We start from the raw sequence: 15,949 nt of genomic DNA, 5'->3' as shown, positions 1-15,949 counted from the left end.
GAAAGATCTGAACGTCCCTGACAGGAGAATGGTTACGTGGTTTATGCTATAGTCATGTGGTGGACTAAGTAGCAGTGAAAAATGAATTTCTAGGCTGGGCATGGTGACTCACACCTGTAATCCCAGCACTTCAGGAGGCCAAGGCAAGTGGATCACTTGAGGTCAGGAGTTTCAGACCAGACTGGGCAACATAGTAAAGCCCCCGTCTCTACTAAAAAACACAAATATTAGCTGGGTGTGGTGGTGCAACCTGTAGTCCCAACTACTTGGGAGGCTGAGGCAGGAGAATCACTTGAACCTGAGAGTTGGAGGTTGCAGTGAGTCGAGATTGTGCCACTGCGCTCCAGCCTGGGTGACAGAGCCAGACTCTGTCTCAAAAAAAGAAAAAGAAAAAGAAAAAAGAGTTTTTAGCCATTGGCAGGGATGGATCTCCCACACAAGATGTGAAGCGAAAAAAGCAAGTCTCCAAATGGAGAACAGTTACCTCTGGGGAGAGAGGGCACGTTGGGCACCAAACTGTTGGTGATATTGTATTCATGAAGCTCAGTGGTGGGTTTATGTGTGTTTGCTTTGTTGGTGTTTTTCACACATTCTACATGCGTGACATGTGCAATTTTTTTTCAGATCCCACTCAGGAAAGAATACACCAAACACATTCACATTTATTGCATTTATTTTCTTTCTTTCTTTTTTGTTTTTAAAAGCAAATGACAAAGACTCTGTTTACCAGCTTTCCTTCTTTTTTTTTTGAGACGAAATCTCACTCTGTCGCCCAGGCTGGAGTGCAGTGGCACAATCTTGGCTCACTGCAAGCTCCACCTACCAGGTTCACGCCTTTCTCCTGCCTCAGCCTCCCGAGTAGCTGGGACTACTGGCGCCCACCACCATGCCCAGATAATTTTTTGTACTTTTAGTAGAGACAGGGTTTCACCGTGTTAGCCAGGATGGTTTTGATCTCCTGACCTCGTGATCTGCCCACCTCGACCTCCCAGAGTGCTGGGATTACAGGCATGAGCCACCATGCCCATAAAGCCACCAGCTTTACTTTTTTAAACCTAAGCTTGGCCAGGCGCGGTGGCTCAAGCCTGTAATCCCAGCACTTTGGGAGGCCGAGTCGGGTGGATCACGAGGTCAGGAGATCGAGACCATCCTGGCTAACACGGTGAAACCCCGTCTCTACTAAAAAATACAAAAAACTAGCCGGGCGAGGTGGTGGGCGCCTGTAGTCCCAGCTGCTCGGGAGGCTGAGGCAGGAGAATGGCGTGAACCTGGGAGGCGGAGCTTGCAGTGAGCCGAGATCCGGCCACAGCACTCCAGCCTGGGCGACAGAGCGAGACTCCGTCTCAAAAAAAAAAAAAAAAACCTAAGCTTAATATTACATATTTAAATATTTAAACAATTGTCAAAGCGTACTAAGTTGCCAGCATTCATGCACAACTAGAAAACATCCTTAATTTATATTAAACCAGAAATGTATTACCATTAATGCATTAATATCTTTCACTACTAAATACTAAAAAAAAAATTGAAATGATTTCTGTAGAAGATTCGTCCTGGCAGTGTTAACTTCACAGCAGGCTGACACTATGTGACTCACATTTCAGACACCGTGGAAAAGCAGATCCATGCTGGTGTTAGTGTTAGTCTTAGTGTTAGTTGTCCTACACTAAAGAGTCAAGGCTCACCTTGCAGTACGTTTGGTAAAAAAGCAAAGAGCATGCAGAGACTTATACCAATTAAAAAAAAAAAAGGGCTGGGCATGGTGGCTCATGCCTGTAATCCCAGCACTTTGGAAGGCCGAGGCAGGTGGATCACCTGAGGTCAGGAGTTCAAGACCACCCTGGCCAACACTGTGAAACCCTGTCTCTACTAAAAATATAACAATTGGCCAGGTGTGGTGGCACACGCCTGTAATCCAAGCTACTCCAGAGGCTGAGGCAGGAGAATCACTTGAACCTGGGAGGCAGAGGTTGCAGTGAGCGGGGATCGTGCCATTGCACTCCAGCCTGGGGTGACAGAGTGAGACTCCATCTCAAAAAAAAAAAAAAAAAAAAGACAAACAAAAAACAAAACCAAAAACAAACAAACAAACAAAAAAACCACAACAAAACAATGGTCCTATTATGTGGTCCCAACAATCAACTCAAAAGTCTATGACAAATAGAGGCTCTAGTGAGTTGTTTATAAATACTTTAGATTAGGTACAATTATACTGAAAGTCGAGTTCATTTGAAATCTTCAAAAAAAGAAAAGTTCCTGTTAATCCTCAAATGGTGCTTGCTTTAGTTTAACATTTCTGTTAAAAGCTTGCGTTGAATTACTTGCAGCAGCTACTCCTTACCATGGATTGCTAAGGACTTTAACTGGTTGTCTTCTTCAACTTCTACTCTTTCTTTGATCATTCTCAACAATTCTCTCTCTTTGTAGTCATTTTTCTGCCATTAACCATTTTAGCAGAAATTGATATTGATTTGAAGTTGCCCATCCCACTACCACCAAATGATGTGGAAGAGAATGAAGTGAGGCCCCCATGACCCAGGGACCTAAATGAAGTAAATACTGCGTGAAAAGAAGAAAATCCACTTCCAAAAGATGGAAATCCACTGGATGTGGAGAAAAATGACTCCATTCCTTGGCTTCTGCTTCCTCGGGGATGTCTTTGATTCCCAAAAATGTCCTCAAAAAGGTCTTCAAAGAAGTCAGGTGAGAATGGGTCCCTTCCACCAAAAAAATTCCCTGAAGACATCATCTCTGGGTTACAAAATGTGAAGCCAAAGTCAAACGGACTGTCAAAATGACGTCCACCTCTTCCTCCACCAATTCATCCTTCTTTGCCATATTCGTCATAGATGTCCCCTTTCTTAGCATCTGACAGCACCTCATACGCCTCCACTACTTGTTTGAATTTTCTCTCTGCTTATTCTTTATTATCAGGATTTCTATCTGGGTGTCACTTCAGTGCCAGTTTCCAATATGCCTTTTTACTTTCCTTGGGTGAGGTGTGTCTCTGCATGCTTAAAACTTCATAGTAATCCACCATGTTTTAAGTGATTGTTGGAATACGTCTGAGATCAGAGGCAGCTGGTGACAGGATTCAGGGGGAGGCAGGGTGGTGGCCTGGATCTCCTGTCAGTTCCAGCACTGCTGTGCTTGCAATGTTTTTTATGTGTGGAAATGTCAGATTTTGTCACACACAAACAGATTCCAGTTGTGCTGGCACATATGTCTCCCTGCACACACCTTCACATACAGGTTTGCACATGATGCACCCACACGTGAACACTCATACAACACACTCAGGGAGCTGCTGTAGGGCCATGGTGGGCATCCGGGACACCGCCCCCACCAGAACTCAGGCCTGCCTATTGGCCCCTGAGGTGTCTCTGGGGCTCTAATCTTTAGGCTGGGCTCCCAAGAGAAGATGTGAGGCTCTGGATGGGCTGCTGACATGGGCTCTGGGTTGAAAGTCTTTGTGGCTCAATGTTGGCCCTTAGTGCTCACATGAAGGAGCCCCGGTGAGACATGAAGAGGCCTTAGACAAATGAAATTACAGGGGAGCTGCTGGGCACGTGGCCAGATCAGGCTCCCAGCTCCCAGGCAGCTGGCCCCAGAGGCAAGTCTAGACAGCAAAGCCACTTGTTAGGTAGGCTTCTGCCTGGCAGCATCCCCAAGAACACCTTGCCCTCTGAGACGCAGTGGTAGCCAGCCCCCCATTGGCCTCCAATGGGCTACTCTCTAGTGTCAGTGCCCATGTAGAGTTCCCTCCCTCATTGTTTCAGGGTTGCTCTCTAGGATCCGTAGAATGTGGTGGAAGTGGCAAAGTATGACGCCCAAGACATTACCACTTGCACCTTGCTCTTTCTTGGATCACATGCTGTGGGGGAAGCCAGCTGCCATGTTGGGAGGACACCCAAGCAGCCCTACGGAAAGTCCAAGTGGAACTGAGGCCTCCTGCCCACAGACATGTGAGTGAGGCACCTTGAAAGTGGATGCTCCAGCCCCAGTCAAGCCATCAGATGAGACTACAGCCCTAGCTGACATCTTGATTTCAACATCATGAGAGATCTTGAGCCCAAAACATCCAGTTAAGCTGCTTCCACATACCTGATGCAGAGCTATAATGCTATGTGAGATAATAAAGGTCCATTGTTGTTTTCAGCCTCTAAATGTTGGGGAAATGTACTATGTAACAGTGGATAACTAATATAGGCCAGGCACAGTGGCTCATGCCTGTAATCTCAGAACTTTGGGAGGCCAAGGCAGATGGATCACCTGAGGTCAGGAGTTCAAGACCAATCTGGCCAGTATGGCAAAACCCCATCTCTGCTAAAAATACAAAAATTAGCCAGGCGTGATGGCACATGCTTGTAATCTCAGCTACTCAGGAGGCTGAGGCAGGAGAATCACTTGAACTAGGGAGGAAGAGGTTGCAGTGTACTGAGATTGCACCATTGCACTCCAACCTGGGTGACAGAGTGAGACTCCATCTCACAAAAATAAATAAATAAACAAATAAACTAATATAGACACCCTTCCCATTTACTGAACCCTTATGTGTGAATGCTTTACATCCTGACCTAGTCTCATCATCACAGAATTCTTGGAGGTGGATAAAATGGTCCCCATTTCATAAAGAGACAGAGGTTCACAGAGGATCAGTGACTTATCAAAGTCTACAGCTAGGAATGGGCTCAGAGCCACATTCCAAACCAAGGTCTGTCTTTCCCTTATGCATCGCTTCTTCCTTTTTCAATTGCTTTGGAGACAGAGGGAGCTGCTGCTCATCTACAGAGGTCACTGTGGGCCTAAGTGTCTGGTGAGACATTTCAGTGGCTCAGAGAATTCTTTTTTTTTTTGAGATGGAGTTTTGCTCTTGTCACCCAGGCTGGAGTGCAGTGGCTCACTTGACCTCCACCTCCTGGGTTCAAGCCATCCTCCTGCCTTAGCCTCCTGAGTAGCTGGGATTACAGGTGTACGTGACCATACCCAGATAATTTTTGTCTTTTTTAGTAGAGACTGGGTTTCACCATGTTGGCCAGGCTGGTCTTAAACTCCTGACCTCAGGTGATCTGCCCACCTCGGCCTCCCAAAGTGCTGAGATTACAGGCATGAGGCACCGTGCCTGGCCACAGAGAATTCTTTAGAGTAACAACTATAGGAACAATGACTTGGATTTGTTATTAATTTCCCAAGGCTGCTATAATAAACACCTGCAAACTTGATAGCTTGAAATATCAGAAATGTATTGTCTCCCAGTTCTGGAGGCCAGAAATTTCCAAATCAGGGAGTCAGCATGGCCCTGCTCCCTCTGAAGACTCTAGGGAAGGATGCTTGCTGCCCTTTCCACCTTCTGGTGGCTCCAGACATTCCTTGGCTTGTGGCTGCATCACTCCAGCCTCAGCCTCCAGCTTCACAGGGCCTCCTGAATATCTGTATCTTCTCCTTATCTGTCTTTCTGTCTCTCTCTCTCTTTTTTTTTTTTTTTTCTGAGATGGAGTTTCACCCTTGTTGCCCAGACTGGAGTGCAATGGCTCAATCTTGGCTCACTGCAGCTTCCGCCTCCTGGGTTCAAGTGCTTCTCCTGCCTCAGTTTCCCAAGTAGCTGGGATTACAGGTACGTGCCACCACACCCCGCTAATTTTTTGTCTTTTTAGTAGAGATGGGGTTTCACCATATTAGCCAGGCTAGTCTCAAACTCCTGACCTCATATGATCCACCCATCTTGGCCTCCCAAAGTGCTGGGACTACAGGCGTGAGCGCTGCGCCCAGCCGTCTCTCATAAGAATACCAATCACTGGATGTAGGGCCCATCCTAGTCTGGGATGATCTCGTCTGGATTCTTACCTTAATTACATCTGTAGAGATCCTTCTCCCAAATAAGTTCACCTTGCGAGGTTCCAGGTAGACATACATTTTGGGGGGACACAATTCAACTCAGTACATATTTCTTCAGAGTATTGTCATTTAGAAAACGCCTACGCTTCAGAGCAAACTGGAGAGGTAGGTTCTGTTTTTATTCTCCGTAGCCGATTGCAAAACGGGGACTCAGCAAGGTGAGGGTACCTGCCCAAGGTCTCACAGCAAAGCAAGCAGCCGAGGTGGGGTTCACATACAGAAAGTGGGTCGCCATGGCCCAGGAAGCGGGGCCAGGCAACCTAGGCCCTCAAAGTCGTGGCTTCTGACTCCCAGTCCAGCGCTCAGTTGGATGGAGTCCTAGCCTTCCCTAGAGCAGGCGTGGCAAGAGCCACAGGTGGCTGCCCCGCGGGCCTCTCCAGGTGGGCTCCGAGACCATCAGAACCTGGTAATGATTGGGGAGTTCTCCTTGCTGTGTTCCCTGATGGTCCATTAAAGGCAAGTTTGGGCCCAATGATTACAGGGAAAGTTCAACTGCCTTCCCCTTTGAAATACACAAAGGCTGTGCAGGTAATGGGCTTGAGGCCTGGCGTTTGAAGTGGCAGTCCTGCCAGGAACATCTGGAGGGCTGTGCCACTGCACTACAAACGCTCGGAGCACGGCTGGCCTCAGAGGCTGCTTGGGCCAAACGTCGGAGCACGTTCTGCTTTTTTCTTTGGTTTTGATGCGTCCCAAATTCTAGGATGCTCCCTTGTGTCTTTCTTTGGTGATGGGTAGGTGGCGGGGCGGCCTTTCTTTTTATTTTTCTCAGAGCTGAACTTCAGAGAATATGAACACCAAAGAACCAGTGTGGCCTCATTAAATCAGGATTAGAGACGAGCCAAGTGATTACTGCAGATTCTCACAACAGTTTAAAAAAAAAAAAAAGCGCAGTTGAGAGCAGAGAGCCAGCCTGATCAGAGCCCTGTTGCATGAGTGCTGGGGACCTGCAAGCTCCCCTGTTTCTGGTCGCCCCATGCACTCAACACGATGCTTATCAAGCACCTACCATGTGCTGGGGGATGGTGGCCACACGGCAACCACAAAACACTTGGTCCCTGCTTCAGGGCCACAGCATGTGGGTGAGGAATAATGAACAGTGAGAGAACCAAGGCACGACGAGATGGTTTTGGATGGTAATACATGCTTGGAAGAAAATCAAATAAGCGGCCAGGTACAGTGGCTCGCACCCGTAACCCCAGCACTTTGGGAGCCCGAGGCGGACGGATCATTTGAGGTCAGGAGTTTGAAACCAGCCTGGCCAATATGGTGAAACCCTGTCTCTACTAAAAATACAAAAAAAAAAAAAAATTAGTTGGGCATGGTGGCAGGTGCCTATAATCCCAGCTACTCAGGAGGCTGAAGGAGAATTGCTTGAACCCGGGAGGCGGAGGTGGCAGTGAGCAGAGATCGTGCCACTGCACTCTAGCTTGGGCAACAGAATGAGACACCATATCAAAAAAAAAAAGGAAAACAAAATCAAAAAAGCAAATGATAATGGTGGTGTATTTAGGAGGAATCACTTTAGCTACAGAGGTGAGAGAAGCCAGTATTTAAGCTGAGATTGCCATGCAATGGGGACTCAGCCCCACAGAGACCTGGAGAAGAGCATCTGAGACTGCAAAGGCCCTGAGGCAGGAAGTGTTTAAGGCATTGAGCACCAGTCTGGAAGGGTGGAGGGGCTGCAGGGTGGTGGGCATGACGGGGGTTGGCGTGTGGCTGGGTCAGGGGATGAGAGGACATAACCAGGCCTCACCCTGCAGAACACGTGGTTCTTGTTCTGTGTGGGGGTAGCACTGGCAATGTGGGCAGGGGAATGACTCGGTTTTAAGCATCTCACCTGGAAACATCCGGTTTTTCAGATGGCCTTTCCGGATGGTAATACATGCTTGGAAGGGAGCTTCTGTCTGACTCCTGTCTGAAGCCCCAGCACGTAGGTCGGGGCCTGGCCTATAGGAGGGCTTCAGCACGAGCTGCAGGGTCAGGGTCAGCAAGGAGGAAAAAGTCACCAATGAGCCCGGGAGTGTCCTCCAAAGCTGATTGCAGAGAAGGATGTGGCTGGCTTGGAGAAGACTAGGCTGCTGTCTGGGAGAGAGCCCGATGCTGCCAGCATCCCTCCAGCCCAGAAGGGAAGGCCAGCGCTTACCACCACAGAGACCATGGCTTACAGAGGGAATGGGAGCTGCTGCAAAGGGCTGAACCCTCCTCTTCCTGCCTCAGCCATTCTCCTGGGCTTCCCACACCCTCACATGGGGTCTGAGTGGGCACTCGCCAGGTGTGAGGTCTGACAAAGGTGTGAATGAATGAAGAAATGAATGAGTGATGCTGTCCTACTGGTCCAGGAGGGAAACGTGCTGGGCTCCCCTGGGCCTGGAAGACTTTCTCCTGCTCTTTGTAAGTTCCTCCTCAACTGGTGTCCTGGCTGGAAGGAATGATGGCCAGGAGATACAAAAACCATTTGGGTGGGGGGCGGGGGCCCTGCCATGCCTGTTCATCCTTGTCCACTGCCCGCAGGGACTGGAGAGGGGCCACCCTCGATGGCTTTCACTCTACACCTCCATATGCTGGTATGGGGGCAGGTGGGGACTTTTAGAAAAATCCTGACACTTCTTGCCTTTTTTGTTTTCCTGCTCTGAAGCTTTTTCCAGTTACAAAAGTTTGCTATGGAAATTTTAGAAATAGCTGAGAACAAATGCGCAGGCACAGAGACAAACGCACAAACACAAAAGTGCCCTGCGTCCCATCACCCAGAGATGACCAGTATGAACATTACAGTGTTTGTCCTTCCAGAACTTCCAACTTCCAAGCATAGTCACGTATGTGTGTCTTCTTCAAACACCTTTCCAGTAAACCATTCTAACCTGCTTTTTTTTTTTCCCCAGACAGGGTCTTGCTCTGTCACCAGGCCTGAGTGCAGTGGTGCCATCTCGGCTCACTGCACCCTCTGCTTCCTGGGTTCATGCGATTCTCCTGCCTCAGCCTCCCAAGTAGCTGGGACTACAGGCACCCACCACCACACCCAGCTAATTGTTGTATTTTTAGTAGAGACGGGGTTTCTCCATGTTGGCCAGGATGGTATTGATCTCCTGGCCTCGTGATCCGCCCACCTCGGCCTCCCAAAAGCCTGCTTCTTTGACTGAATAGCTAGGGAACACCTTTATATAAACTCCAGCGTTACTTCACCTGTCCCCTTTAGAGAGACGCTAAAGTTGTTTTTCTCTCTCTCTCTCTTTTTTTTTTTTTCTTTTTTTCTTTTGATACTGAGTCTCGCTCTGTCGCCCAGGCTGGAGTGCAGTGGCATGATCTTGGCTCGCGGCAACCTCCGCCTCCCAGGTTCAAGCGATTCTCCTGCCTTAGCCTCCCGAGTAGCTGGGATTACAGGCACTCGCCACCACACTCAGCAAATTTTTGTATTTTTAGTAGAGACGGGGTTTCACCCTGTTACCCAGGCTTGATCTTGAACTCCTGACCTCAAGTGATCCACCTGCCTTGGCCTCCCAAAGTGCTGGGATTACAGGCTTGAGCTACCATACCCAGTCAAGGGTAACAGTTTTTCTCGTTGTAGAAAATACATGCCACCTAAGATTCCCATTTTATCCCTTTTAAAGTTTACAGTTCAGTGGCACTGAGAACATTCCCAGTGTTTTGCAACCACCACCACCATCTACTTCTGGAACGTTTCCATCCCCCCAAAAGAAAACCACCTTACCCCTTAGCAGTCACTCCTAATTCCCCCTCTCCCAGCCTCTGGTTTCCTGCCTGTACTGGGCGTTTCATAGAGCGGAGTCACCCAACGAACGTATGGCCCCTGACCTAGCTTCTTTCCCTGGCCCTCATGCTGTTAAGGTCCCCCACACTGCGGCCTGTGTCCTGGCTTCACTCCCGTTGGTGCTGAGTGACATCCCGTTGTACGGGAAGACGGCGTTTTGTTGATCCGTGCGTCCACTGACGGGTGTTCGAGTTGACCTTTGGTGGTTGTGGATTTACTGCTGTGAACACTTCTGTAGGTTTTTGTATACGTTTTAGTGTAGACGTATGTTTTGAGTTCTTTGGGGTGTCACTCAGCAGTAGGACTGAGGGATGGTATGAGCCGTTCTGTTTGAGGTTTTTTTGTTTGTTTGTTTGTTTGTTTTTTAACGGAGTTTCGCTCTTGTTGCCCAGGCTGAAGTACAATGACACCATGTTGGCTCACTGCAAACTCTGCCTCCTAGCTTCAAGCGGTTCTTCTGCCTCAGCCTCCAGACTAGCTGGGATTACAGGCATGCACCACCACGCCTGGCTAATTTTGTATTTTTAGTAGAGACGGGGTTTCTCCATGTTGGTCAGGCTGGTCTCGAACTCCTGACCTCAGGTGATCCGCCTGAGAAAAAGAGAAGGAAAGAAGCAGCCAAGGGCATTTGGCCCCAAGCATGGAGGTCACCAAGACTAGACCCCAACAATGTCAGGTCCCGAGAGGAGTCTCTCAGTAGCAGGCTCCTCACCACCGGCTCCTGTCCCTCCCTGTCCTTCACTAGGCAGCACCCCAGCACTCTGGCCTCCCTCAGCAGGCCCATCTGCATGGGGCAGAGAGATGGATCAGAATCCTCTGCAACAGCTGCCGATGGAAGTCTCAGATCAACGTTTCAGGCTCCGATGCATGGCCCCAGCCAGCCTGGCCCTCGCTGTCCTCACACAGGCCACCTCTGCGCCTCCTCCTGATCTCCTGCAGCCTAGACGTCCTCTCCTCTGTTCGTCTGTGCCTGGAGGTCCAGCCTGGGGAGGCTCCCTGCCCACCACACCCATGGTGGCCTCTGGTCCCCATAGCCATGGTTCATGGGTGCTCAGGATCCCGGCAGGGGAGTCTGGGTGTGCCTATCCCCTCACCTCTGGCGTCCTCAGATGTCACATCCGTGGAGCCCACTGACCTCAGGCACTAGGGCTGTCCCCTGACCCCTGACTTCCCCTGCCATCTTTCTACACAGAAACAACCCCATGCCCTCTGTCTGGAATAGTCCAAAATGCCCTCCTTCATCTCTTTGCCCCCTGCACTGGGGGAATGTCTGCTAAAATGACTCTTGTCTCCCAAAGTGCTGGGATTCCAGGCTTGAGCCACCACGCCCGGCCCTGTTCGAGTTTTTGAGGAACCTCCGTTCCACATGCCCTCCAGCCCCGGTGTGAGCACGCACTGCATGCCCACGGTCACTCTCTCAGGCTCCAGGCCTGAAGGGTGAGTGGTGGGTAGGGATGGGATCCGTGCTTTGCTTGTTTTGCTTTGCACTGCCTTGTACTGCCAAATTGCTCTCCAGAGAGCCTGTTCCGTGCCCACCCAGGCAGGGGCTTGCTTCAGTGCCTGCTGGACCTTGCATGGGTGATTGGCACCTTGAGGTGTCAGGGACCACCCCGGGGGGCCACTGACACATCCTTCCCTCTCTGGGACCTCGTTTCAGCCTCTGGGGACCCTGGCTGGCCATGGCACATCTGGAAGTTGCCCCCAGAGTTGGCGGGGCAGCTCAGGGAAGACTTGTCCTTGTGGGGTCAGGGTGCCAGCAGGCGGCACTGGCCCGTGCACTGTGGGGGAGGGAAGGCTGGGCCAGGGAGGGCCCTCTGCCACACAGCCTCTTCCCGAGCAAGCCCTGGTCATGCCAGAACGGTGGCCTTTGTGAATCGCTGATGTGGAGGGCTAGGAAGGGCTAGGGTGGGGAATGGGGAATGAAGGAAGGAGGGTCCACAGGCCCTCCAGGTGGTGGCTGAGGGACTGTAGCTCATTTTTTGCCACTGCAGAGCAACATGTGAGAGTCATTTTAGCAGACATTCCCCCAGTGCAGGGGGCAAAGAAATGAAGGAGGGCATTTTGGACTATTCCAGACAGAGGGCATAGGATTGTTTCTGTGTAGAAAGATGGCAGGGGAAGTCAGGGGTCAGGGGACAGCCCTAGTGCCTGAGGTCAGTGGGCTCCACGGATGTGACATCTGAGGACGCCAGAGGTGAGGGGATAGGCACACCCAGACTCCCCTGCCGGGATCCTGAGCACCCATGAACCATGGCTATGGGGACCAGAGGCCACCATGGGTGTGGTGGGCAGGGAGCCTCCCCAGGCTGGACCTCCAGGCACAGACGAACAGAGGAGAGGACGTCTAGGCTGCAGGAGATCAGGAGGAGGCGCAGAGGTGGCCTGTGTGAGGACAGCGAGGGCCAGGCTGGCTGGGGCCATGCATCGGAGCCTGGAACGTGGATCTAAGGCTTCCATCGGCAGCTGTTGCAGAGGATTCTGATCCATCTCTGTGCCCCACGCAGATGGGCCTGCTGAGGGAGGCCAGAGTGCTGGGGTGCTGCCTAGTGAAGGACAGGGAGGGACAGGAGCCGGTGGTGAGGAGCCTGCTGCTGAGAGACTCCTCTCGGGTCCCGACGTTGCCAGGGTCTAGTCTCGGTGGCCTCCATGCTTGGGGCCAAATGCCCTTGGCCGCCTCTTTCCTTCTCTTTTATGGGTCTCCAGTCCTGCCTGGGACAGAGAGGGTTACTGGAGACAGCGCTTTGTACTTCAATAGGCGCTTTCATCTGCAGCCCTTGGAGGGCTTTGCAAACATGGCTTAATGAAGGGCCCCAGCACCCCAGCCTCCTAAGCAGCATTTTGAGCTGGATGCATGCAGAACAGAGGGATTCAGTGAATTGTCCAGGATTGCACAGCAGAGCTGGGTGGATTCCCCTACCGTCCCCTGAGGCTCAGGGCTGCGTTGGGCTGTGCCTGCCACCTTCCCTCTCTGCTTGCTGGGTCTTGTCTTTTGGGAGCCCCTGAGCTCTCAGCTGACGGCCTTCGGCCCCTGAACTCCATGCGGCCCCTTGCTTGCCAGCTGCCAGCCCACGAGCAAGCCGGTCAAGGCGGTCTCTGATGTCGACGGCCGGCCGAGGAGGGGACCTTTCGGGAAGGGGTGGCCGTAGGCGAGGGTTGATCACTGGGCCTGGAATCTGCTCCCACAGGGCCTGTGGGGCCTCACGGGGCTGCTGCTGGCTTCAGCCTCTGGGCGCTGGGCTGGCAGGGGTGAGGGGGCTGAGCAGAGATGCCTGCGTGTGGGGCGGGGCGAGCCTGGCCCCCGTCCTGCTGGGAAATTCCTGACGTTCTTTCTTTGGGTCTGTGAGCCCATGAGCAAGTATGGCGGGTGCATTTTATAAACCGGAAAATAAATCATTCATTGAAATGGAGACAAACAAACGCATTTCCAGTCCAAAGTGTCAGGGGTCATCCAAGTCAAGGGCAGGGAGGCAGCCTGGCTGTCCCCATGAGCTGAGACAGCACGACTTATGCAGAGTCCTGGCTCATCCGCCACCTCTTCTCTCCACCCCCCATTCCCCTGGCGTTCCAGGCACCCACCTCGCTTCCCTCGTGATGACAGGAGTCTTCGGGGGGTCTCTGCTCCTTGTTCCACGGTGATTTGTTCTCAGTCCCACAGTCAGAAGATCTTTTTACAGCCCAAGTCTCATCAGGCTCCTGGTCGGCTTAAATTCACCCAGTGGCAGCCTGGCGTGGTGGCCCATGCCTGTAATCCCAGTACTTTGGGAAACCAAGGCGGGTTTTCACGAGGTCAGGAGTTCGAGACCAGCCTGACCAATATGGTGAAACTCCATCTCTACTCAACATACAAAAATTAGCCAGGCATGGTGGCGGGCACCTGTAATCCCAGCTACTTGGAAGCCTGAGGCAGGAGAATTGCTTGAACCTGGGAGGCGGAAGTTGCAGTGAGCCGAGATTATGCCACTTCACTCCAGCCTGGGCGACAGAGCGAGACTCTGTCTTAAAAAAAAAAAAAATCGACCAGTGGCTCCCATTTCACTCCGAGCAAAGCTCAAGCCTTGCCATGGCCCCCTAGGCCCTTGCTTCTGCAGCTCCCTGTCTGCCCTTCACCCACTGCTGCAGCTGCTCTGGCCTCCTCCCTCTTCCAGTCCAGTGTCCTGGCCTTTGTCCCCGCTCCGTCCTCTACCTGAGGCACCCTCACTGGATCCACTTGCAGGCTCCCCTCTCATCGACGCCCAAGGGACCCTTTTTCTTTAGCAAGGCTTTTCCCGACCCCCGGAATTAAAGTTGCAGCCCCTCCCATCCCGCCCCCTCCCCGGCCTTCCCTGCAGCCCTCCCTTTTTTTCTTCTCCATTCTGCCTCTCACCACCTCCTGAGACACTGTGTCATTTTCTTACTTGTTTTACTTGTCTTCTGTCCCCCACCTAAGCATAAGTGCCGTTGGAGTAGGATGCTTGTTCACTCACTACAACAGCGCCCCGCCTGTCGTAGGCAGCAAGAAGTCTTTGCTCAACCCTGCACACCCCATGGACCCCTCCCGGCAAGAGCTGAGTGGCCACCTGGAGGCCTGAGAGGTCCTCAGTGTGTTACATTTCCAGAGTCGGCCTTGGGACTGTTTGCTGAGAATCCTAAACTGGAGAGGTAGGTCGCCAGGAATGATAGGGGAAGGTCAGGGGCAGAGCCCGAACTCCTCAGGGCAAGGGGGTGACTGACTGGCCTGCTCACCTCCCACTGGGGTTTGGAGGGTGGCAGTTCAGCCAGATAGAGTATTAGACTCCAGAAGAAGGCAAGAGGGAAGAGGGCAGACAGATAGAGCTTTCAAGCAAAGGTCTCCTGCTGCTGAGCCTGAAGGTCCTGGAGGTGAGAGGGAGGCGCGCCAGAGGGGCGCTGCTTGGGGCACCGCCGGCTGCACCCCAGCATGGGCGCCTGTGATCCTAGGGGACCCGCAGCACACCCACCCTCAGAAGCACGAATTTCTCCCACGCTGCAGTTTGCGGTGAAACTACTTATGCATGACCCCGGGTCAGGACCATGCAAAAGTGGGATCCCAATTGCTCAACCTAAAGCCTGGGCCAGGCTTACGATCCTTCCTGCCCTGGTCTTAAGAGTCACAGTCCCGGCCGGGTGCCTATAATCCCAGCACTTTGGGAGGCTGAGGCAGGTGGATCACTTGAGGTCAGGAGTTTGAGACTAGCCTGACCAACATGGTGAAACCAAGTCTCTACTAGAAATACAAAAATTAGTTGGGTGCAGTGGCTCACGCCTGTAATCCCAGCACTTTGGGAGGCTGAGGTGGGAGGATCACCTGAGGTCAGGAGTTCAAGACTAGCCTGGCTAAAATGGTGAAACCCTGTTTCTACTAAAAAGACAAAAAATTAGCCAGGTGTGGTGGTGCATGCCTGCAATCCTAGCTATTCAGGAGGCTCAGGCAGGAGAATCGCATGAGCCCAGGAGGAGGAAGTTGCAGTAAGCCAAGATCACACCATTGCACTCCAGCTTGGGCAATAAGAGTGAAACTCCGTCTCAAATAAAATAAAATAAAATAAAATAAAAAATACAAAAACTAGCAGAGTGTGGTGGTGCTTGCCTGTAATCCCAGCTACGGGGAAGGCTGAGGCAGGAGAATCGCTTGAACCCGGGAGGCGGAGATTGCAGTGAACTGAGATGGTGCCACTGCACTCCAGCCTGGGCAACAAGAGTAAAACTCCATCCCCGCCCCGCCCCCTGCCAACACACACACACACACACAAAGAGTCATAGTCCCTCTGTCAAACCTACCCTGGTAAAAGGGGTTTGGAAGAGTCCCCAAGGCTCCAGAAAGAAGAGCTACATGTTGGGGTTGCCAGACCTAGCAAGCAAAATGGAACACCCAGTTCAACGTGCACTTCAGATGAACACTGAATAAGCTGTTAGTATAAGCATGTCCCTTGCAGTTGTTGGACCTGTTGGGTTATACTAAGAAGTTGTCATTTCTCTCAAATTCAAACTCAGCTGGGCATCCCGGATCTTCTCTGACAGCCTGGGGGAGACGATGCTTGAGCCTCTAGGGATCCCCGTGTGAGTCCCCAGAGACAACTGGCCACAACCAGAGTGTCCAGCAGAGAATCCGGCCATGCTCTGTCTCCTGCATCCAGCCCCTTTGGCCCTGAGAGCGAGCGCCCCCTCACTGAGAGTATTCAAGGAAAGAGGAGAAGGATTCCTGCGCTGAGGAGAAGGATTCCTGCGCTGGGCAGAAGGTGGAGTTTCTGGAATCCTAAGATTTTTCAGAGCCAGAAGTGAACAGTAGAAGTG

General features: G+C 51.7%; 1 pseudogene; it reads right to left on the bottom strand.

Moving 5' to 3' along the window:
• Window positions 1–2,282: 2,282 nt before the first annotated feature.
• Window positions 2,283–7,779, bottom strand: LOC117080576 (annotated as a pseudogene).
• Between the last annotated feature and the right edge of the window lie 8,170 nt (window positions 7,780–15,949).

This window comes from Trachypithecus francoisi, unplaced genomic scaffold (assembly GCF_009764315.1).
Source record: "Trachypithecus francoisi isolate TF-2019V2 unplaced genomic scaffold, Tfra_2.0 Lachesis_group8, whole genome shotgun sequence".
Classification (NCBI taxonomy): domain Eukaryota; kingdom Metazoa; phylum Chordata; class Mammalia; order Primates; family Cercopithecidae; genus Trachypithecus; species Trachypithecus francoisi.
The sequence above is the reverse complement of the archived record's forward strand: the minus strand, read 5'-3'. Positions and strand labels throughout refer to the sequence as shown.